The sequence below is a fragment of the Leopardus geoffroyi genome, chromosome C1 (assembly GCF_018350155.1).
Source record: "Leopardus geoffroyi isolate Oge1 chromosome C1, O.geoffroyi_Oge1_pat1.0, whole genome shotgun sequence".
NCBI lineage: Eukaryota > Metazoa > Chordata > Mammalia > Carnivora > Felidae > Leopardus > Leopardus geoffroyi.
The window spans coordinates 137724309-137748477 of NC_059328.1; the positions used below are offsets into that span (position 1 = coordinate 137724309).

Here is a 24169-nt window from a genome sequence, read left to right on the forward strand (position 1 = left end):
AGTCTAAGGCTATTTTCCTTTTACTGTTGTATAAACAGGGAATTGAAGGGTAAAATAGTTAAAACTTAATGCTATAGTGCTAATGTGGCTTTTAAATCACGTCAGCTGCAATCACTGCATTATAATTAACAATTTATTGAACCAGCAATAAAATGAACATCACATTACTTCTTAAAGCAGCAGAATAAAATGGCTAATAAATAGCATAAGCCAGACAAATTGCAGAGTAATAGAAATTTTCTTAAGATTTATGGTGTGCAGAAAGATGGATGTGCTATTAGTAGGAGCTCCAATACTTGACAAAATTCTTTTACAAAGACATTGTTACCATGCATGTCAGAGTTCACAAGTCTAAGTGGTTTATCCAAATTTCAGCTCTCTGCTATTACAGTGGAAAATACTCATTACAAGGTTTTGAAACTGCAAGCAATGTGTACATTTGCCAACATTCAAACTGCTACTGCCAAAAAGATACTAAAATATTTTATAAACTGTCAAATAACAAGTCTGCTAGCTTAATCTGAGTCTATTTTATACTATACAGACTGTAAAACTATTACATTAATTCACTTCCTGCAAAACTTTTAAAGAGCAGAGAACAGCCTCTGTAGAAGCTGAACAAAATAACTGTTTTTTACCTTTTGAAACCTTGGCAATGTCCTACTTCTGTTGGGGAAGCACCATCGTTTTCCAGAAATGCAATCACATGCCATTTAATAATTGGCCAGATAAAAGAATTTATGAAATAAAGTGAGATCACAGAAATGGTCAAATTGAAGTCAAGTTCCATGTCTCACCATTACAAGTGGAAGTTATCAATGGGAAAATGAGATATCAATGTTTCTGATGATAATATGTTTAGTGATGCTTTGTGACATGGAGCTATGATGTTCACAATTCAGAGTAAAAAATAATTTTTTTATATTATCTGGCAACATGCAATAACAATTAGCAATACTTTTTAATAAATTTATTTTTAATATTTAATTTTGACAGTAGTAGTAGTCATGGTAGTTATCAGCTCTCTATGAAAATGTGGAGTTGGTTGCCTAAATTTTTGTCACTAATTAGTTCATTCAATAATAAGGATCATTTTTTCATACATAAAGTGAAATGTATTCATCAAATATCCCGGTACAAATTTGCATACTTAGAGTGGAATGTATAGTAATATGTATACTAATTACTTCCTAAAGATGATTACTGTAGTTAAGCATGACACTTTCTAATGACGTGTTCTTTTTAATAGCAGAGGACAAACTATGATTTGTTCATCTTATTACATTTTAAGAGGGCCAATACCAATACAAAGGAAGATATAATACAGAGGACAAAATTAAACCAAAATCACTCCTATATTGGAAGGATGCACTGTACTACTGTTGTAATATGCCAAAGCTCTCATGGATTTCATATTTTTTTCCAGTTACATCATTGGAACAAAGGTCTACTGTTTCACTTGTACCTAATTACCTGGTGCCTAGAACTAGGGCATATATATGGTGCTCACAAAATACTTGCTGAATATTTATTTTTCTTTTAATGCTTACATATTTATTTTGAGAGAGAGCAATAAAGAGAACAGGAGAAGGGCAGAGAGAGAGAGAGAAAGAAAGAGAGAGAGAGAGAGAGAGAGAGAGAGAGAGAGAGTTCCAAGCAGGCTCCATGCTGTTAGTGCACAGTCTGGCATGGGGCTTGATCCCAAGAACCATGAGATCATGACCTGGGCCAAAATCAAGTGTCAGAAGTTTAACCAACGGAGCCACCCAAGTGCTCCATTGAATGAATATTTCTTAGTGAGACAGTTCTCCTTGGACTTCTCATAATTCAGCATGTCTTGTGAGCAGAGGCATCAAATTGGCTCCAAAGTATTTGTACAGTAAATAGCCTTGGAAGACAGAGAAAGTGGCTCTCTTAGGGGCAATGGGCTGGCATGCTTCCTGTTCGGTATATAAGATGAATTTCTCTAAGCTCATAGTTCTTCTCTTGTATTGCAACCAACTGTGTATGTGCATATTATATCTGGTCCTCTTTACAGTCTTGTAGAAACTGGAAATTGGGAAACTTGTACAAGAGAATTCCAATAGTCTAGCTTCTGTTACTACTTTGAATAGTAAACTGTCAGTTATGTCTGAATCCAGTGGCTCATATGTTTTGCTAGTATCCATGAATCTTCCACAGCCTAAATAGTTAATTGGAAACTTTTCACAGATCTTGATAATTTTACAGAGAAGACAGATCAAAAACATTTTTATGAAAATTAAACCTTGCTTAAAATCCTCACCTTAAAGTCATTAAGTAATTTACAATTTGGGGGGTTAGATAAGCAAACCACACATATGCAAATAATATAGAACAAAGACAAAACATGCCAGAAGAGACCTACAAAATGCCGCAGGATATTCAGAGGAGAAAAATATCACATGTGGGGTGATCAAAGAAGCTTCAGAGAAGAAATGATATTTAAGTTACATCTTAGATGTGCAGGATATTGAAAGATGGATATAAAAGAAGGAAGATAAAACGCCAGTCCCCTCTAAAAGATATGTACGTGAAATAAATTACATGAGGAGGGAATTTTGGAAAATGTTGGCAGTGGCAGGGTGTCTAGTTGGCTGAAGTGGGGAAAGAAGAAAGAAGTGGGGAAAATGTCTCAAAATACAGGTAAGGTAGTATAGGTAAACTGTAGGAACAATGTAAGCTGTTTTCAATAAGTCTTGGAAATAATTTGTTTCAAATACTATATATATATACAAATATATATTAATAATACATATATATATTATTTTTATTTATATCTTTGAAGATTAGACTTTCTCCCATGTTGGTAGAAAGTCAAGTTGAGATTAGAACTCATATCCTGTACTCAAAAGCCTTTAAACCTGTACACCTGTACATCCTGTACACAAAAACCTTTAAATTGATTTGATTTTTCTTTTTTAACCACACAGCTTTGTCCTAAGTAGACTATTAGTAATTAAGATAATAAAATGTAGTGTTTGATAGAAATAGGGAAATAAGACAAGTACATACACATTCCTCTCTCAGCCCCTTACCCTCCACTTCGCACATAATAATCTCTGAGGTATACCAACAGTGTAGGAGGGTTCATTTTCCTCCACATTTGTTTCTTGTGTTGATTTCAGCCATTCAGACAGGTGTGAGGTGATATCTCATTGTAGCTTTGATTTGCATTTCCCTGATGATTAATGATGCTGAGCATCTTTTCATGTGTTTGCTGGCCATCTGCATGCCTTCTTTGGGAAAATGTCTATTCAGGTCCTCTGCCCATTTTTAAATTGGATTTTGTTGCTGTTGTTCAATTGTATAAGTTCTCTACAATTTTGGATATTAAACTCTTATAGGATATTTGTAAGTATCCTCTCCTATTCAGTAGGTTGCCTTTTTGTTTTCTTGATGGTTTTCTTCACTGTGCCAAAGCTTATCTGTATGTAGTCCCAATAGTTTCTTTTTGTGTTTGTTTCACTTGTCTTGGGAGACATATCTAGAAAAATATTGCTAAACCCAATGCCAGAGAAAGTATGCCTGTTTTATCTTCTAGTATTTTTATGGTTTCAGATCTCACATTTAGTTCTTTAATCTATTTTGAGTTTATTTTTGTGTATGGCTTTAGAAAGTGGTCCAGTTTCATTCACTCTTTTGCATGTAGCTGTCCAGTTTTCCCAGCATCATTTATTGAAGACTGTCTTTTCTCTACTGTGTATTTTTGCCTCCTTTGTTATAGATTGATTGACCAAATAGGCATTAGTTTACTTCCAGGCTCTCTACGGTGTTCTATTGATCTATGTGTCTATTTTTGTGCTAGTACCATAGTCTTGTGATTACTACAAATTTGTAGTATAGTTTGAAATCTGGGATTGTGATACCTCCAGCTTTCTTCTTCTTCTTCTCCTTCTCTTTCTCCTTCCTTCTCTCTTTTTTCTTCTTCTCCTCCTCCTCCTTCTTCTCCTTTTTCAAGTTTATTTATTTTGAGAGAGAGATATCGAGAACCCAAGTGGGGGAGGGGCAGAGAGACAGAGAGAGAAAGAGAATCCCAAGCAGGCCCCATGCCATTAGCTCAGAGCCCAATGTGGGACTCCAACTAATGAACTGTGAGATCACGACCTGAGCTGAAATCAAGAGTCATTCACTCAACCGAATGAGCCACCAGGTGCCCTTCCAGCTTTGTTCTTCTTCCCCAAGATTGCTTTGGCTATTTGGGGTCTTCTGTGTTCCACACAAATTTTAGTATTATTTGTTCTTATTCTGTGAAAAAAATGTGGATATTTTGATAGGGAATGAATTGAATCCGTAGATTGCTTTGTGTAGTATGGAAATTTTTTAACAATATTAGTTTTTCCAATCCATGAGCATAGGATATCTTTCCATTTGCTTGTGTCACCTTTAATTTATTTCATCAGTGTTTTATAGTTTTCAGACTACAGGTCTTTAAGTTACTCTTTTATCTATATATACAACAAAGGATTTGAACTAGTGTGTGTTAGGGCTTAAATATCAATAAATACAGCACATGATATTCACACCAAAATACATCTGCCCACCACTATTAAGTAAAACAAGAGAAGTCATAAACACACATAAATGCACACATCCACATTAAAATATAACCTTTTCTGATCATTTAAATATACTAAGTAGTCATAACTAAACCAATCTCAAAAAAGCTAAAAATTGATCACTGAAAGTATTTGGGAAATCTCCAAGTAAATTAATGATGCTTATGATTAGTTCCTCTACATTTTTGATATATTTTTCTTTGTGTGTAATCCCCAGTTTTTCAGCATCTTGCAAATAATGTATGTATTCACTGATACCAATTAAACTCAAAGCACCAAATACTAGAGAACTTCATTACCTAAATAATTCACTTCAACCATTTTCAAAAACAAAATGGTTACTATGACTTTTCCTAACGACTTAAAGTGACTTTTGGCATTATTCTTTCATTCCCTAAGTATTCCAGTCTAAGTGCTATTATTTATTTTCTTCCACCACATAACATTTGGTAGAGATTTTCTCTGGTAAGGGTATTGGAATTATCATTTAAATTTCTAATGAAATTTCAAAGCCAGGATACAGAAGAGAAATTTATCAAGGAAAAAATGGTAAAGTCAAATAGAGGTGACCAGTGAGATTCTTTTATAATGAAAAACAGTTTTAAAACTGCGATCATAATCAAATCCAAAAATCCAGTTCCAGATTTATAAAACTATGAGCATAATGAAGAATAATGATTCTTATCCCTAAAAAACAGTAGCCCTAACACATGTGTATTAATATGCATCAGATGTACATTTTAAATCACCAAGTTCCTAATCAAATTCAGTCATGATGTTCCTTGAGGGAGAGAGGTACGCTGATTCCGTACATACTAATTTCAGTTGCTGCTAACCCCAAAACAAAAGGTTGTCCGTTCACAGCTTGAAGAATGGAAACGAGGGCGCCTGGGTGGCTGTCGGTTAAGTGTCCAACTTCAGCTCAAGCATGATCTCACAGTTCATGGGTTTGAGTCCTGCATCGGGTTCTGTGCTACAGCTCAGAGCCTGGAGCCTGTTTTGGATTCTGTGTCTCCCTCTCTCTCTATTCCTCCCCTGATCATGCTCTCTCTTTGTCTCTCAAAATAGAATAAAAACATTTAAAAAAATTTTTAAAAAATGGAAACAGATTTCCCTCTATGTGAGTGAACACACACACATCCCTTCAAATAGATGGGAACAAGTGGGACAGAGGTTCTTTTCCGGGTTTTTTCACCGATGCCTGAAAGGATGACCACATTACTGTTGCCATGCTTTTCAAGCAAAGATCATCTTCAGGTGTTAAAACATTTTCTGAAAGCACTACTTCCCCTCCTCCTCAGAAAAGGGCCATATTTCACATCTCTGAGAGCGACCAACCACCCCTGTTTGCCTGGGAATGAGGGAATTCCTGAACAAGGAACTGTATTGCTAAAATCTGGAAAGTCTTTGGGAAACTAGGACTATCTGGTAACCCTACTTTTATACACTTCCCAAGAGCAGCCTTTGGGAGACCTAATAAGGACCATCGAGAATCATGACGATAATTTTCATCAACCATCATTTCTATTATTCTTGAGGACTTTTATCTATTCTCTGCATTCAGCAATAACTTCTTTGTTCAAGAAATCACTGATCTAAGATCTGTGTCCATGTCTTCATGGATCCCCCTACTTCCAGCTTTCATTTTGCCTAATTTACTCCTTTGGTATCTTTCCCAGCTTCTCTGTAGCAGCTTTCTTGCGATTTGCAAAATGTGTATTTAGGAAAGTTTCTCACAGACTCATTCATAGTATGATATAAATGTCTGCACTTAATCTAATACCTTTACCAGAAAACTTTAAAAATTAAAGAGGGAAATCCTGACTTCTGGATAAACACTGAAACTCCACTTACATAATTTCTTTTATAAGAAAATCGAGTGGGCCAAGCACTCTCTTTATGTTCCTGTCCTAATTTTATCAGGTATTCCCACGGTGAGGCTTCCTAATTTCCTTATTTAATGGTTCACTTATATGCCAATTATCAGGATGATCCAAGCTTTGGCACTACTCTTTAAAGCAAAGTTCATTCCTAAGGCTTAACCCCCAATATGGCAAGGCTTATTGTTTTGTCTTCCTTCCTGTTAGGCTCACCCCTACTGTGATGCTTCTTTGCAGACATCCACTGCCCTAGTAGCATCCTCAGTCGACAATTTGCAAGTCACACTCATTTGCCTTTTGGAATTCTGAGAAGGAACTATCTGTGCCGATGTGCCAAAGCCTAGTTCAGAGAACTAGTCATGTTCTCATAACCAATACATTCTCTTTAAAGAACAGAACTCTGCATCATGCTAGTACTCTTTGTTTTGATCTGAATTCTGACCCAGAATTCCAGTGCCTCATTTTCAAGTTGGGTTGTTTGGACAGGCTAAAGAAAAATATTAGCCTGCTCTCAAGTACTGCAAAACCTGTATTCCCAAATTATGCTTAAGAACATATGAGAAAATCCCACTCTATCTATCCTCTTAACCTACTCAGACCAATCAATTGCCAGAGTTGCAAGGATTCTGGAATTTCGTTAAAGCTAATCAAGGTGTTCAAATGATAAGCTAAATTTCTGTTAGTCAGATGTGGACCCTTTTAACTACCCAATTATTGAGAGATATCTTGTACAGGATTAAAAACACATTACATGATGTCAATAACTCACATTTCTGTGCCCATGTAGACATCACTAATCAATCACAGGACACTAAATTGTTGGGTTTAGATAAGGTGTTAAAGTCCTTTTATCCACATCTCTCTAGGCAGCCACTACAAATCAAACAGACTTGGCAGCCAGGATGAAACCTATCAGCAATCCTCAATCTCCTGGCATGCTTCACCTTTCTAATGACCTACCCTACTGTAAATAAATTATCGGAGGCCAGTGGCTTTAACAGCTACTTCCATGCTACTCAGAGAATGGAGATACTTCTGTAAAAGCTATAAAGCCACTCCTTTACAAATTCCAAATTTTTATTAGGTTCTCTCTTCTACCATTCACTTTTAATCATCCACTTAACCAGTGTCAGTTTTCTAACCAATTGGGCTTTATCCAGATTGTCCTTTTTTGCTGGTTCCACCAGAAGCAGAAATCACCTGGACAGACAACTCAGATGTAAATGTGACTTTTCCTCAAGCCTACTTCCTGTGTTTCTCCTTTATATTCTTACTCTACAGAACATAGGCACATAGCAGCCTTGCATCAAGCCTGAAACAGACTCAAGGGTAAAGACACCAGCCCAGTTGTTAGTGCACAGTGCAGATGAACTCCAGAATAAGACAAGGGTAATATGGGCCAAAGATGCACTGCACAGTTAACCATATTCACCTACTCATGTGGCTGACAGCAATACTTCTCATTAAGAGTCTCAAATCATGGGGTGTCTGGGTGGCTCAGTCCGTTAAGCATCCAACTTTGGCTCAGGTCATGACTTCACAGTTCATGAGTTCAAGCTCCACATCAGGCTCTATGCTAACAGCTCAGAGCTGGGAGCCTGTTTCAGATTCTATGTCTCCCTCTCTCTCTGCCTCTCCCCCACTCACACTCTGTCTCTCTTCTCTCTCTCTCAAACGATGAATAAATGTTAAAAAAATTTTTTTTAAAGTCTCAATTCACAAAGCAGGTTAGATCAGTTAGGGGTGTGTGTGCATGTGCATGTGTGCGTGCACATATGCACATGGTCATTTATACTACAAAAATACATACTCTAGAACTCCTTGCAGCAAAATCACAATTCAATGTATACAAAAGTTTTATGTATGCATAGTTTTAGATATATATACACCACAGAAGTCCCCCTTATCCACAGTTTCACTTTCTGTGGTTTCAGTTATCTGTGGTCAGCCCCGGTCTGGAAGTAAATGATCCTCCCGACACACTACCGGAAGGCTAAGAGTAACCTAACCTTACATCCCAGTGCTTACGTCATGTGCCGCACTTCATCTCATCACATAGGCATTTACCATCTCACATCACCATAAGAAGAAGGTTGAGTATAATACTATATTACAATATGGTACTGTTTTTATATATTGCTTAAATTTGTATATTACTTATTATTTCTATATTATTATAAAGATAATGCTATAGTACAATAGATATTTTGAGAGACCACACTCACATAACTGTTATTATAGTATATTGTTCTAATTATTTCATTCTGTTATTATTGTTAATCTCTTACTTTGCCTAAGTTATAAAATAAACTTTCTCATAGGTATGTATGGATAGGAAAAACATAGCATAAATAGGTACTATGGTAGTTTCAGGCATGTCCTGGGCACCTTGGAAGACATCTTCTGCGGATAAAGGGGGATTTCTGCACATGAAGTAAATGACATGTCAAAATAATTATGCGTACTCGTGAACCAGTATCCTTCTTCTCAGAGTGTCTATGTAGCTGAAAAGATGTGAGGCTATCATTGGCAAAAGGATTTATGAATGTTCAGTAGTAGCAGGCAAGAGTGCTCATTTTATATTTAATCTAACAAGCTTGTCAGGGCTTTTTATTTAAAAAATAAATCTCTTTGTATATTTATGCACTGTGATACAGAATGACCTGTTTTCTCTTTGCACAGAGTCTCGTGATCCAGGTTGACCCATCTCCTGAGATCCGCATAACACACCTCCTGTATGTGCTTCCATGTCTAATTCATCTCCCATTAATAGATCTTTCACAAGTATAATACCACTAGCATCACTTTTGTCTGGATGTATTCCAAAACCTGACAGCTGATACGTTTTTCCTCCATTGTATTAACTGATAAATATGACTCATAAGTGATTCTGATGAACGTTCTAGACATATCTTCTAAGGGAATTTCAATGTTTAAGAAGGTGACTGGTATGGCTGGTGTGTAGGCTTTCATTTTTGTTTTACATTTAATAAATCATTTGCTACACATCCTGCCTGACAACCTTCTCATATACATAGACCCACAAAGATGCGGTTCATTAAATGCTGTGAAGTGTAGGTAAAAAAAAATGGCAGAATTGTTATGGTTCTGTATGAATGTTGAGAAACTTGTGTAAAGTATAAACTGTTACTGGTATGACTTAGTGATGACTTAGCTTAGGTCGACAAGTACTTATGTACACCAAGAAGCAGATGCGCTAAGGTGGTCAGGAAGATGAGGCAATGAGGAATGTCTCATGTAGCCTTCAAATAGTGGAGCCTTATGATTTTGTACTGAATCCACCAACTGGTAAATTACACAGAGAAATGACACATCTGCCACTTTACCTCTGTTATTTTTAGATGACATATTCGAGACAGGATAAGAACACAAGGCATCAGATACAGTTCAGTTTGGGATTCTTCCTGGAATGTTCCTACATTTTTTTAAAAAAAATGTTTATTTTGAGAGAGACAGAGAGTAAGTTGGGGAGGGACAGAGAGACAGGGAGACAGAGAATCCCAAGCAGGCTCCACACTGTCAGTGCAGAGCCTGATGCAGGGTTTGAACTCACAAACCTGAGCCAAAACCAAGAGTTGGGCGCTGGACCGACTGAGCCACCCAGGTGCCTCTTCTACATTTTAAGCAAAAATGCCCAAGGTAAGTGTGTGGCAAGTTTACCAGATTGGTGCTTATTTTATTTTATTGTATTGTATTTTATTGTATTTTACAGAGAGTGCGCTTGAGCGAGGGAGGATGCAGAGGGGGAGAGAGAGAGAGAGAGAGAGAGAGAGAGAGAGAATCTTAAGAAGGCTTCAAGCTCAGCACGGAGCGCAACATGGTCCCACAACACCAGGATCATGACCTGAGCTGAAATCAAGAGCCAGATACTCAACTGACTGAGCCATCCAGGTGCCCCTCAGAGGGAGCATTTCTAAAATGAAAAGCGTAATTATTTATCCCAAATCATTTGCCTAATTGATTGGCAATATGATATAGTTGAAAGTTCACTGACAGAGGAATAGATATGTGGTTCTGTTTGGAAGACTAGGTGTTTTGGGTCAAGCTGACCAATATTTGACTTTTAAGTCTGATTTGTTTTTGCCCTAACTATGTGAATATAAATATCATTTTTTTCACCTATAAGTATCAGAATTAAATGTGATGATGTGAGTTTAAGTGTCCAGCTCACTACCTGGCATTCAGGTTCACTATAAACATTAGCTTCTTTTTTCTCTTTTTTTCTTACTCATGTTTCATCTTCTATAAATCAGCTTACCTCCCTGAATCCATTTCTTTATCTAAAAAAGCAACAGCTTAATCTGGATGATGAAGTTTTTCCCATATCTGAAATTCTATGATTCTATGATATATTACATTACCTAGATGTGGTCATTTAAGCAGCGGTTATAGCAGGCAAATAAAATCAATGTGTGAAGCTGGTTTGTGAAAGATAATAGGGAATGATAAACTCAAGAATACACAGATATTCCTAAAAACATTAAAGAACTTAGAACTTTAAGACAGTGTGCCTGTCCAAAAAAACATATTCTTGGGTCAAGTCTGAATACTTGGCTCAAGAGTTTCCAATTTCTAATCTAGAACTTTTGATCTCCATTACCTCATCAGCACCCCAGGTTGTTGACAGGACTGCCAGAAAATGGATCAATTGTAATTTGAAGTTAAACTAATTAGTTACAGTCTGTGCAAGAATTTTTCATGGAAGTCAGCATCTCTGGAAAAAAATGTACTCTTGAAGTCACCCTGAAGAATGCAGAGCAAGAAGGGAGAGATAGGAAGACAGAATCAGAATTCTTGATTTTAGCTATACTGTGCTTTGGCTGTGAGGAAATGACCTCTCAGCATCCTATCGGGAATCATGCCTTTATGGCAGACATTTTTTTTTTCCTTCCCTGCCATGAATATGTCTGAGAAACTGCAGAGTAAAAATGCAAAATAACAACTATATTTAGATACACTCCCACACAGAATCTAAAGCTTAATATTTCACTGAACACCACATGGAAAGACTGAATTAATATCCATAACTCTTCTACATCACTCATGCTTCAAAGATCTGTTGTTATAGATTTCTTTGCCCTATATAGTGGCAAAATTAGCTAACAACAGTAATCTTTCTTTAATATAATATTCAATTGTACTTCATAAGAAAAAAATTCATTAGATTTATTTCTTTTGACTCTGCATATTCACAGAAGTTTCATTGATGTTGCAGTAAATGACAAATTTCTACCAAATAAAAATTAAACACGAGTGATTTTTGAGCAATTATTTATAATCCAATTCTAAGTATCATAAGATAATCATAAGATCAAAATCATTTATGATACAGTCTATTCTCAACTTTGTAACCAACTAGTTGCCACATTGCACAAATCAATTCATTTTTCTGACCCTCAGTTATCCTCTATATAAAATGTGGTATTAGTAGACGGGACTCATAAAGTTTATTCTGATTCTCACATTTTGTGATTCTTAGTGGAACATATGCCTAGTGGAACATATTCTTAGTGGAACATATTTTATTGAATTAATGAATAACGGTAGTAAAGAAATAACTTTGAACAGTCTTTTTTCTGTAGTATCCTAGGGTCAAATTTATACAAAAGGGATGAAACACATATTAAAATTCTAGCTACACAAAGGACTTACTAGAACTGTGAAACAAAATATAGATGTGAAATTTTGTTTTGTTTTTAGTTTTTTTTAATGTTTATTTATTTATTTATTTTTGAGAGACAGAGTGTGAGTAGGGGAAGGGCAGAGAAAGGGAAACACAGAATCTGAAGCAGGCTCCAGGTTCTGAGCTATAGCACAGAGCCCGAAGCGGGGCTTGAACCCTCGAACCAAGAGATCATGACCTGAGCTGAAGTTGGACGGTTAACCAACTGAACTGCACATTATGGAGGCCTGAGACTGATTGGGGGGGGGGGGGGAGGCTCAATCTCAAGACTGTGAGATCATGACCTGAGCTGAAATCAAGAGTCCGATGTTTAACCAACTGAGTCATTCAGGTACTTTTTTTTTTTTTTTTTAATTAAGGCACTGCTTTAAATATATACGATTTGGACATCAACGTTTTCTTATCAAATCACATATTATTGTAGACATGCAAACAAAATTCTCAGTGTCCTATCAAGTAACTACATTCATATATTCATTGGTTAATATGCATCTGCTGAGCACTGTTACCCTTTACAACATTGTATGTGATAAAATCCATAAGCTCTCTTAAGTTCCTGCCCAATAGATTTGTAATGTTTTATAGGGAGAGTGTCCTGACAATGCCCAAACAGCAGTACATTCTTCCCAAAGAATAATTTTTAAATGGTCCTCCCTTTCCACAGCTCAGAAGAGAATTCTGATAAATGGCAAAGAGAATAGAGTAGCAAATAGAATAGCGATATGTCCTCAGAGAGAAAGAGACAGATAGCCAAAACAGCTCTCCTCAATTTTCTTTCATTAGTAATGGAAGAAGCCACAACTTTGCAAAGAATATTAAAAGAAAGCAAACGTAGCATAGAAATCAATCTATTAAAGACCTAGTAATGAAAGATCATTCTTTGAGCAAGTGAATAAACAAAGTCTAAGACAGTTTCTGCAATAATCAATAAGGTCCTTAACACAAGAAGCAGGCATTGCAGCCCATATTCCATAGAATGGCATGAAACAAAAGTACATTTAAATTGTACCTTGACATACTTCTTTTCTGAGATGAGTTATCAAAAGATCTTTAGTGGTAGGAGTTAGAAATTCATAACAGAATAAAAATGAATGGATAGATGACAGATAGATAGATAGAGAAGGGTTGAAGAGTTTAGGGTCCATTTTTTAAACTATATCATTTTGTCAACCCAGTAGAGTTCCATATTATAGCTACTGTCATGACTTTATACATTCATTTGCTTGTTCATCAACTTCTTGATTATCATAGTCAAGATTCTGGTGCCATGAATGTGTGGATCTGACAGACAGCACCTCTTACTGATCTAAGAAGTTGGGAAGGAACATAAGTTTAAGATGGCATTTTACAGTATTGGGATGGATGATGTTAGAAGTTTAAACTCTGTTTTACCAATCAATTCTCCTGAAGAGAAGCTGCTGTCAGGGCTATATACTTTTAAAAAAATCATAGCAAAATAATAGAGATATTTTCATTTTATTATTAGCCTGGTCAATGTCCGATGGTCATGACTTACCTATTGTCCCACGACAAAAACAAGAGTTCCTTGCTCAATTTACTTAACCAGCTGCATGAAGGAAGGAAGAAAAAGAAGAGGGCAACATGGAATTGGGTGGCTCTTTGGAATATACTGATCCTATCCACTGGTTATAGTGATCAAACAATCTTGCAATGTCACTATCCTATTGAAATTTGGCATGAGCAGAGGGACAGAAACTGTTTTTCCTTCTCTTTCTATGTTAAAGATACATATTTATATACAGTAATGGTTTAGATAGCATTCTGCTAGATAGCAAGATTATAGCAAACAGAACAAAACCATAATACCCATATTCAGTTTTAGAGCTAAATTAGAGATGGTGTTCAAATTCTATGTGATAAATTAATGACAGGATCTTCTATGGATTTCCACTCAAGACACATTAAATAGAAATACTTAAAATGACGGTTTCATGTTTGGCTTATTTTGAGATATCATCAATTATAATTGTAATTATATATATTGTAATTATTGTAAATATTGTAATTATAATATAAATGAATTTTGAATGTTTTGCACTAGTTTGAAAAACTAGCTTTATTTTTTTATGAACTTTCAAGTAACCTTATAAAGATGCCTAATGATTGACCACAAATCCTATGAAGTTAGCAAATTAATTTGTCTGGATTAGATTTTTTCTTAAATATGCTCAATCTGACCATTATTCTCTGCAACAAGAGATCTCAAATGTTGGTTCATGAATCAACACTGAAATAGGTATACATGAATTACCTGGAGGACTATGAAATATAAACCTTCTCAGGTTCTATATATCTGAATATATCTGACATAGTATATCTAGAAGTTTTTTTTTTCTTTTTTTCTATATAAAGATTTCATGTGAGTGATGAGCAACCAAAATTAGAACTCACAGATGTAGGAGCTTTAGAAGACATGTATCCTGATCTCATTAACTTGATGCTCCTACAGAAAATACAAACTGATTACATATCAAAACATCAGAACAAATATAAGCTATAGCATGACATACCACCACATTTAGCATAGATAAGTGCTTAGGAATCTGGAGCAGGTCAGTTATGATCAGGAATGTCTGCTTGGACAAGATGGAAGTGAGATCAGGTTTTGTAGGACTGTTTGAATACAGACTTGTAAGGTGGGAATGGAAGAAACTTTCATGTTGGAGAAATGACATAACTGAAAGTCAGAGAAGAAATGGAAATTAATGTGTTCATGGATATGTGTTCATTAGGTAGTAAGGATCTCAATCTAGATGAGGAAGAAAATCTTGTTTGCTTGTTTAAGAGCCTGAAATGCAGACTGTGGTTTAGATTATATGGTAGGAGATAGTATGTATTTGAAGAAATGAAATTGGTTATGTTCTAAGGACAGATTCCAGTGCTTAAAGCAGAAGGTCATTACCATGTAGATTAAAGGAAAATAATTCAATGAGTGCAAAAATAGAAGTATGGCACAAGTTTTTCAGAAGAGAAAGATGATAAGAATAGGTGACTGGGTTTATTTAATTTTTAATAAAATGGAGGTTATATAGCTTTCACACAGTAGCCTATATCGTTAATAATTTTTCTCCATGAGATGTTTTTATTTAATGCAAATCCCTCTGTTTTTGTGTTTGGAAATTTCCACCATAATATATTTAAAAATGAGTCTAGCCTGTGGACTAGTCAAGAGACAACATAGACACCAATAGTGATACTGAAGGTACCAGAGGGAGCCCCACCTACATACACTTCTGGGAATATTGCTGACATGACTGAAGAAAGTAACATTGAGGAGAGGCAGACTTATACTGCCACCCCTCCCACATGTCCATGCAAGAATTCTCTTCCCATGTATTTGCAGCTTCTGGAACAGAAGTGGCTTCTGTGACCTCTTATCTCTCTCTCTGCTGGTTGTCAGAAGCATGGCTTAGAGGAGCCAGAAGAGCAGTTGCTCTGTCACACATTCTCCAGAAGTCATTCCCAACTTACAGGCTGAATCTTCCTGATGTTGGAACATTACTACCTCTGAGGATGAGATAATTTCTTGGAGGAAAAAAAGTAACTGCTTCATTTAGCTATCTTTCTTAGATTTGCATTCTCATTGGAAACCCAAATATTCCTGGGGTTCCTCCTGGTATGGAGGATTTCTCCTACATGGTAGAGGAGTGTGAAGGTTTCTGAACTCACTGGTTGTCTATGGATGGGTAGGACCCAATTGGTTCTGTTTTGTAAACTCTTCCTATGGGAAACCCAGAAGGGAAAAAAATAATAAATTTTAAGACTGAGCCTCAGATTCCTGTTTGAGCAGAGAAAGGAGATCTGTTTGAAGGATCTTGACATTTTTAATACTCCTTACTCTCCCCTCCTGCCCCACCCTGAGGCATTTATCACAGTATGCAGTGTTCCAGAACAAAGCTTTAAAAAAAATTCATCTTACCACAAGCAACAAATAAGTCTTTGCTGTAGTTTTAAAACTCTTTCACTAAGGAAATATTTTTAAGGGGCTACTATATGTCATCTGCTGTTTTAGGCATTGGGACACATCTCTGAGCAGAAGAGACAAAGATTCTTGCTCTCATGGACATCTAGTCTATCAGAGAGAGGATGGCAACACAAAACAAATTAGCTGCAACTTCATAGGAGGTAGATATGTTTTCCCCAGGCTTTTTATTATGTTTTCTTTTTTTTTATGTTTTTAAGTTTATGTATTTATTTTGAGAGACAGACAGACAGGTAGCATGGGAAGGGCAGCAAGAGAGGGAGAGAGAGAATCCTAACCAGGGTCCACACCATCAGCATGGAGCTCAACATGAGGCTCTAACTCACAAACCGTGAGATCATGACCTGAGCCTAAACCAAGAGTCAGGCGCTTAACCAACTGAGCCACCCAAGTGCCCACATAAAAATGTTTTCTGACCCAACATTAGAAGATGTTCTTCTTAATAGCAGGAGATATAGGAGTAATGATAGTTTCAATTGGAGCTATAAAATAACTATAAACAATAGCACAAGAAGACTAATAGAGAAAAGTTAGACAGAACATTAGTTCCTGTATTATACCAAGAGTACCATCCATGTCTACAAACGTGGTTTGGCCAAACAGGCAGCCATGAAGATGACTTTAATGAGGGGAGCAGGAATACTGTCAAGAAATCAGCAAGAATCCCCTAAGTCCCATCCCAAGGACAGGGACAAAAATTAAAGAATGCTTCCGGGATCTAGGGAAGGGGAGTCTTTTGAAATTCATCCTAGAAGTTTACCTTGGAAATGGATGTTCTTGGGGTGCCTGGGAAGCTCAGTTAGTTAAGTGTACGACTTTGGCTCAGGCCATGAACTCACAGTTCGTGAGTTCAAGCCCCACGTTGGGCTCTGTGCTGACAGCTCGGAGCCTGAAGCCTACTTCGGATTCTGTGTCTCCCTCTCTCTCTGCCCCTTCCCTACTCACACTCTGTCTCTCTCTCTCTCTCTCAAAAATAAATAAGTATTTAAAAATTAAAAAAAAAAAAAAAAGAAATGGATGTTCTTAAATATTCAGCAGGGGCAGTTCTCATGACAGAGGTAAATGTGGGCAGAGGAGTCAGACAGATGTGGCCATGTAGTGGGCAATTCTGGATGTTTATCTGAATTTCAATTTCCCAAAGCATAAGGTTAGAATAATAATGCTTACCACAGGGAACTATTGTTAAAAATTACATGAGATAAAACTATTAGATGACAGACAAACAATACTTAATACGTAGAAGCTATATTAATATTGTTATTATTATTACTGAATTCCTATTGAAAAATCATATAGCTGCTGAGAAAATAGCCGACCGATGCTTAGAGGTCCCTGAAGGAAAAGTATCCATAGAAAACAATTATCTTAAGGATAAAAGAAATATGGTTGAAGACAGGACCGCAGTTTCAATTAGATTGGGATAGATATTGCCACCTCATTTAATGGTTATAAGAGCTTCTGTCAGTTATTCAATCTCTATGAACTTTGGATTTTATCTGTAAAATACTGTTTACTTCAAAGTTCTCATTGTATGGATTAAATGATATATGTTGTATCAGAATTGTGTCACTCTGCCAATAAGAACTTACTAAATATCACCTATTATTCTAGACATATGTTACATGATATAGATGCTGAGTAGCCCTGTTAGAGTGCCACCAATCTCTCATTAAGGATACAATCTAGTTCAGCTGCATGAAGTGCAGTGAATGAAATAACAACAGAAGGGGCACTGGGTCAGCAATAGTGTTTTAATGTAGGTGACTCTAGTTTTGAATTTTTTTTTCATCCTAAAGGAAAACTAAGTCAGGATATGTTCCTGGAGCCTCTAGATAGATTTGACGACACTTCTTCATAAACACTCAGATTTATTTTGGAAAAATTTACATTATGTATGTTACCTAGGGTTTGAATCTATAGACACATTTCATCTGGCACCAAAAGTTTTAAAAATTGCTTTGGTCAATTATGTCTGGTTATCTTATTTTTTTAAGTTTTTTAAGTTGATTTTCTTTTTCTATCTTTTTTTTTATTTTTTAATGAGAGAAAGAGAGAGAGAGAGAGAGAGAGGAGAGAGAGAGAGAGAGAGGCAGATAGAGAGGGAGGCACAGAATCAGAAGCCAGCTCCAGGCTCTGAGCTGTCAGCACACAGCCCAACACAGGGCTTGAACCCATGAGATCATTACCTGAGCTGAAGTCAGATGCTTAACTGACTGAGCCACCCAGGCACCCTGAGCTTGATTTTCTGTTGATTGCCTATTTTAGAATTCCACAGGAGTAGAATTAATTTGTAGATTGTTATTCAGAAGAGTTGCAAATAATTGCTACCTGGTAGAACAGAAAACCCCAAAAGTATAATTCCCTTGAAGACCTTAGCTAGCTTTATATATAATCTGCAAATCTCAAATAGTTTTTGAACTGGTTTCAACATTTTAGTGGTTACTACCTGAAATAATGGGTTGAATAAAGTCTTTGCTACATGTTATTTCTATATTTGCACAAGTCATGCTTTTTAGCCTCTTGAAAATCACTCTTTAACACCTGTACATTCTCATTACAATACCACCAAATTCAAGATCTAAGATTCTCTACTTCTTTTCAACATAACTTAAAACATATGTTATGGTAACTCCTCATGAAGCTTATAGAATTAAAATTTCGAGAAACTCAAGTAGCTAAATAAATAAGTAAATAAATAAATAAATAAATAAATACTAAATATAGTATAATACTGAGAAGATACTTTGGGTGGAAAAGCACATTACCTAGTTTTACTCAAATAATCTAAAATATATATAAAAGCATATAAAAATATATAAAATACATGTAAAATATTTTGAAAAGCAGATGATTATATAACAGGATAGATTATATTTTCCATATTGCTACTTCTATTATCATTTTCTCTCCCCTGTGGTACAGACTTACATTTTTATTTTTATTTTTATTTTTTAATGTTTATTTATTTATTTTGAGGGAGAGAAACAAAGTGTGAGCGGGGGAGGGACAGAGACACGAAGAGAGAATCCTAAGCAAGTCCGACACTATTACTGTGGAGCCTGACACAGGGCTTGATCCCATGAACTGACAGATCATGATCTGAGCCGAAATCAAGAGTCGGACCCTACTGAACGAGTCACCCAGGTGCCCCACAGACTCTAAATTTTAAAACTTTAGGAGTCATCCTTAATTCTCCTCCAATATCACACTGTACAACTATTCAAATTAATTATTCTCCATTGGGAAAACAAAAAAACACTTTTTCTAAATTTCTAGATTAGTTAAGAGGATTCCCCTAGTCAACCTATAATGGAAACAAGGACCTCAGCCATGATAGTTCATGTAGCAAATATTGATAGAGTACAAACCTGTCCCATGCCTAGGTATACTGGTACAAAAAATTGAAACTAGATTGAAAAGCCATAGATATCTAGACCTACATATACTATTTCTATTTAAAAGTTATTAAAATTAGTATTTGAGGACAATATCCAAGATGCTGAAATAAAATAACAAAAAATTCATGGTGGGAAAATAATTCAGACAAGATAACCATAAAAGGACTCTCTGAGGAGGTAATATGTGAACAGAAAACTAAAGGAGAAACTAGGCTTGAGAAGAACACTTGCTCAGTTCTGGAAAAACATGGGCTTGACTAAAGGAGTATATAAAGCTTGGTGTGACTAGAGTTTAGTGGGTTAGAGAAATGTTACTAGAGGGTAAATAAATCTATTAGGTATATATAAGAATGCCATATGACTTTCAAAAGTAGTTTACCAGAAAATATCTTCTTGAAAATCACCAGTGTGTCTGATACTATTCAAGGTGATAGGGATACAATAATGAATTAAAAAAAAAAAAAAAATATATATATATATATATATATATATATATATATGTGTGTGTGTGTGTGTGTATAAGTATGTATGTGTGTGTGTGTGTGTGTGTGTGTGTGTATATATATATATATATATATATATATATATATATCCCAGACCTCATGATATTAATAGTATACTCTAGAGAGAGACATTAAATATTTATTTACAAATAATTATTAGTAAGTGTAACTTTGCTCTTTCAAAAGCAGACACACACACACACACACACACACACACACACACACACACTCCCCTACTACACCCTCAAACATAGCCTTCCTAACAGAGCAATCCACTTTTCTGCAAATAGTCTTGTACTACAGGAAAAGCCACCTCTATTCCCCATATTAGGAAGAGAGTCCTTATAGTCTCAGTCATTCCTAGTTGTCTCTTCCCCTTGCCAGATTGGTTTATGACTATGCTTGGGATACAACGCCAAGCAAGACCTAGGAAAATTGGCTGGGAGTTTCTAGGAAAAGTTCTCTTACTTTAGAAAAGAGGCACAAGGAAGAGATAGTCCTTATTCTGTCTCTGGAGATTGTCTGGATGTGCAGCAATCTGTAAATCGTATCAAAAGAATCCACAGAAAAGCTAACATCACTCTCTGTTGCACTTCTCATTTTGTGAAATAGTAAATTTCCTGAAGTCTGTTGAGTTAGGGGTTTTAATGACTTTAAGCATCCTAACTCAAGGCTACAAATCCTTATGTATTTGACTCCCAAATAATTATTAAATAAATATATCTCTTTATTTCCAGTATTTTGACTCATATCCCTACACTCTCTTAACCTGGATTACAGAAGAAATACCTTATCCTGATCCCCATCTAAAGCATTCTCCAATAAAAAAAGAAATATTATTTGTTCCCACCACTCCTCAGTTCACAGTCTTCTAATGGTTTATCAATCCTTACAGATTAATGCCAAATCCCTAGCATAGTTCTGAGACCTTGCCTTACCTGATCCAATCTTCCTTTCTACCTTCCTCCCTCATCGTTCCATCTCATAAATTAGGCATTCCATCTACACTCCACTACTGGTGGCCCAACATCCTATTTTGCTGATAATGGTTGTAGTACTGATGGCCTTTACACACGAGAGCATTTCCTGATGCTAAATTCCTGATACTAAATAAAACATTCTAGATGTTCAACGATCAAAGCCAAGAAATCAGAAATTATAAAATTTAAGAAAATAACAAACCTAGAAAGTAGGTATGTAGCTCCATTTTACCAATAAGAAATAATGTTAAATAAAATTGTTAAAACTACATAGCTAATGAGTGGCAGAGCTGGAATATGAATCCAGATGAATCTGTTTCCAAAGCAAACAGTTCTGTTTGCTACTCCAGACTGTTTCCCGAGATCTCCCACACCTCCGTTTGAAATGGATTTGTCTGCTCATAAGAAGGATTTTAAAGTTATTGAAATTCTTAAAAGATAACATTATGGTATCTTCTACATATTGTGGAATCAAAGGAATTTTACAGCTACACAGTGTAAATGGTTTGCAGATGGCCCTGTGCCTGCACACTCACTGTTCTTGTATGTTGTCAGTGTTGCACATCTAACATGCTCACAAAGGGCAAGAGCAACTATAATTGGCATCTCAGGTTTACTGTATCAGGGCCATCATTTGGTTCTAGATTCCAACTTTCCTTTGCTCTAAATTCTCATTTCAAGCCAGAGCAACACATATCAGGATTAAGGAAAGTGAAGACTATTGCTATTCTGAGTGTGGTCCACAGATAATAACAGGGAACTCATTAAAAATGAAGAACCCAGATCTTCTGAAATGGAATCTTCATTTTAAGAAGCCTCAGGTGATCAGCATGTACATTACAGTTTTTCAAACACTAATTTAGAGATCTAAAAGATGTCCTAGGTATCCCATATACAAGCCTTCTTTCTTCTCCAAAATACTGTTTTTGTTTTGTTTTGTTTTTTGTTTTTTGAGAGAGAGAGAGTGAGAGAGCGCAAGCAGGGGAATGGCAGAGAGAGAAATGGAGAAAGAGAATCCCAGGCAGGCTCCACGTTCAGCATGGAGCCTGACTCAGGAATCAACTTCACAACCCTGAGTTTATGACCTGAGCTGAAATCAAGAATCAGATGCTCAACTGACTAAGCCACCAGGTGCCCCCAAAATCCTGTCTTTAAAATGCTACTTGCTAACCTCTCTTATAAGGCTAACCTCAATTATGATATTCCTTTGAGATAGATAATACGCTAATAATTCAAATCATAAAAATAAAACATAAAGTTAAGCAATGCTTCATTTTCATAAAGGAAATAAGTGAAGCGAACAGAAAGAAATCAAAGTTGTGGTTTATCACATAATGTATAGCCCAGCTATAATTTTTTTCTACTTTTTACATTTATTTTCTCTAAAATTCACGTTTATATTAAAGCTAAACCTGTGCAGAGGTAGTTAAAGGCAGAGGGTTTCCTCATTTGATCCACTAGAAAAAAAGCTAGAAACTTCACTTTGCACACTGGTGTATCAATTCAAATCTATAATAAAAGATTAGCTAAAAGAATTTCACCATAAAAAAAAATCAGGAGTTTTACATCACTATTTTCAACATCATTGTATTTTCAAAGTAGAATGGTATGTGAACGAAACCTTTTTTTTTTTTTTTAACATCTAAACCATATTTTTCCTTCATAAGACCTGTGAAAAAAAGAACAAATTCCCATATGCATTGTCTGTAAGAGGACAAACTCACATAAGGATGTGTAAAATGTGTGCCTTTTTGGCCGTGACCACCTAAGTAATGTGACGGGGAGGATAAAACGTTCCATTTTCTCCCCACAATATTGACTTAATACAAGCTGTTTTCAAATGTGTTTTCAGGGAGTCAACGTGAAAATACATGGGATTAAATATTTGTTTTTTAGCTCTTTAGTTCATGTAAATAAAAGCATCCTGCAGCTTTTACCTCTGCACACCTAAACAGACTTTTATGAATTGTGGAGATAAGTATAAAAGCAGGAAATGGCACAATGTTACCAACTCACCATAGGCTGTGCTCACTGGGGAAGAACGCTGTTCTTAAACAGAACCAGCCCTTCAAAGTAATCGAACCAACTAAATTCCTAGACTGTACCATAATAGTAAAATTGTTTTCTCATCTGAGAAAAAAAACACTGAGATCCTATTCAATAAAGCCATTTTCTTATCAAACCATAAATTTGGGAACAAAATATTGTATTTTAACATGGTACTATGAGCATTTTAATTCTGTTAGGGCCAAAATAATGATAAACATGGATAATAGTAATAATCCCTTTCCCCAAAGAGTCCTAGAAATCCTAATTTACTGACTGGTAGCTACTTTCACTAAGTAGAAATACAGTAATTTAATAATCTTACCATAGCAGTTTTCACTGAAGAAAATTAACTAATTCATTATTGCTTATAATTTGCTGAGGCATAGCTGCCATATTTGTAAAATCAGCAGGTTCTGAAAAAAAAAATACAAGTTTTTAAATGAATGTTCAATTTCCCCTAAACACATAAATGATACAATTACTTAGCTCCCTCTAGTGCCAATTTCTAATATAAACTTAATTGTAATAACTATATTCACCATGCAATTTCGGAGCAAATGAAAATTTTACTTGGCAATAATTAACAAGCAAACTTTCAGGGGTTTAATAGATTGAGTTGGGGATCAGAACTGGATGCCATTACTGTAGGTAGGCTCATGGCTCCAGTTAAAATAATGGTACTTCTTTGCAAATGTCATTGATATGCTCTGATTAAAAACAAGTTCACCAAGGTAGTAGTAAAAGCATGTTGGTAAGAGAAATTAAGGTTTACCATTGGATGTTTTGTACACCTAATTTAGTTATAATAATCTCATTTAGTTTGTGGTTTGTATTCATCATTATTCATACAAAAAAAAAAAATCCAGGAAGAAAGACACTTTAATGTATCTATCAAAGTACACAGGAATAAAATTTAATTTGTAATTGTACCTAAAAATGGAGCAGGCAGAGTATATGGATTTTTAAAAATCCTAATAACCAAAACATCTGACATAATAAAATGACTTACTAACATATATATTTCCTTAGATTTTCTCTTAGGCTTAAGCATACACATGAATTTTGTCTTTAAAAG

The 24169-nt window shown here is 35.7% G+C and overlaps 1 long non-coding RNA gene across 1 annotated transcript in view; it reads right to left on the reverse strand.

Annotated features, from left to right (window-relative positions):
* Positions 1-23416: 23416 nt before the first annotated feature.
* Positions 23417-24169, reverse strand: part of LOC123598898 — a 387130-nt gene continuing 386377 nt past the window's right edge. The window contains exon 7 of the long non-coding RNA XR_006712866.1: positions 23417-23507. This is a non-coding gene — a long non-coding RNA (uncharacterized LOC123598898). The remainder of the gene's footprint in view (positions 23508-24169) is intronic.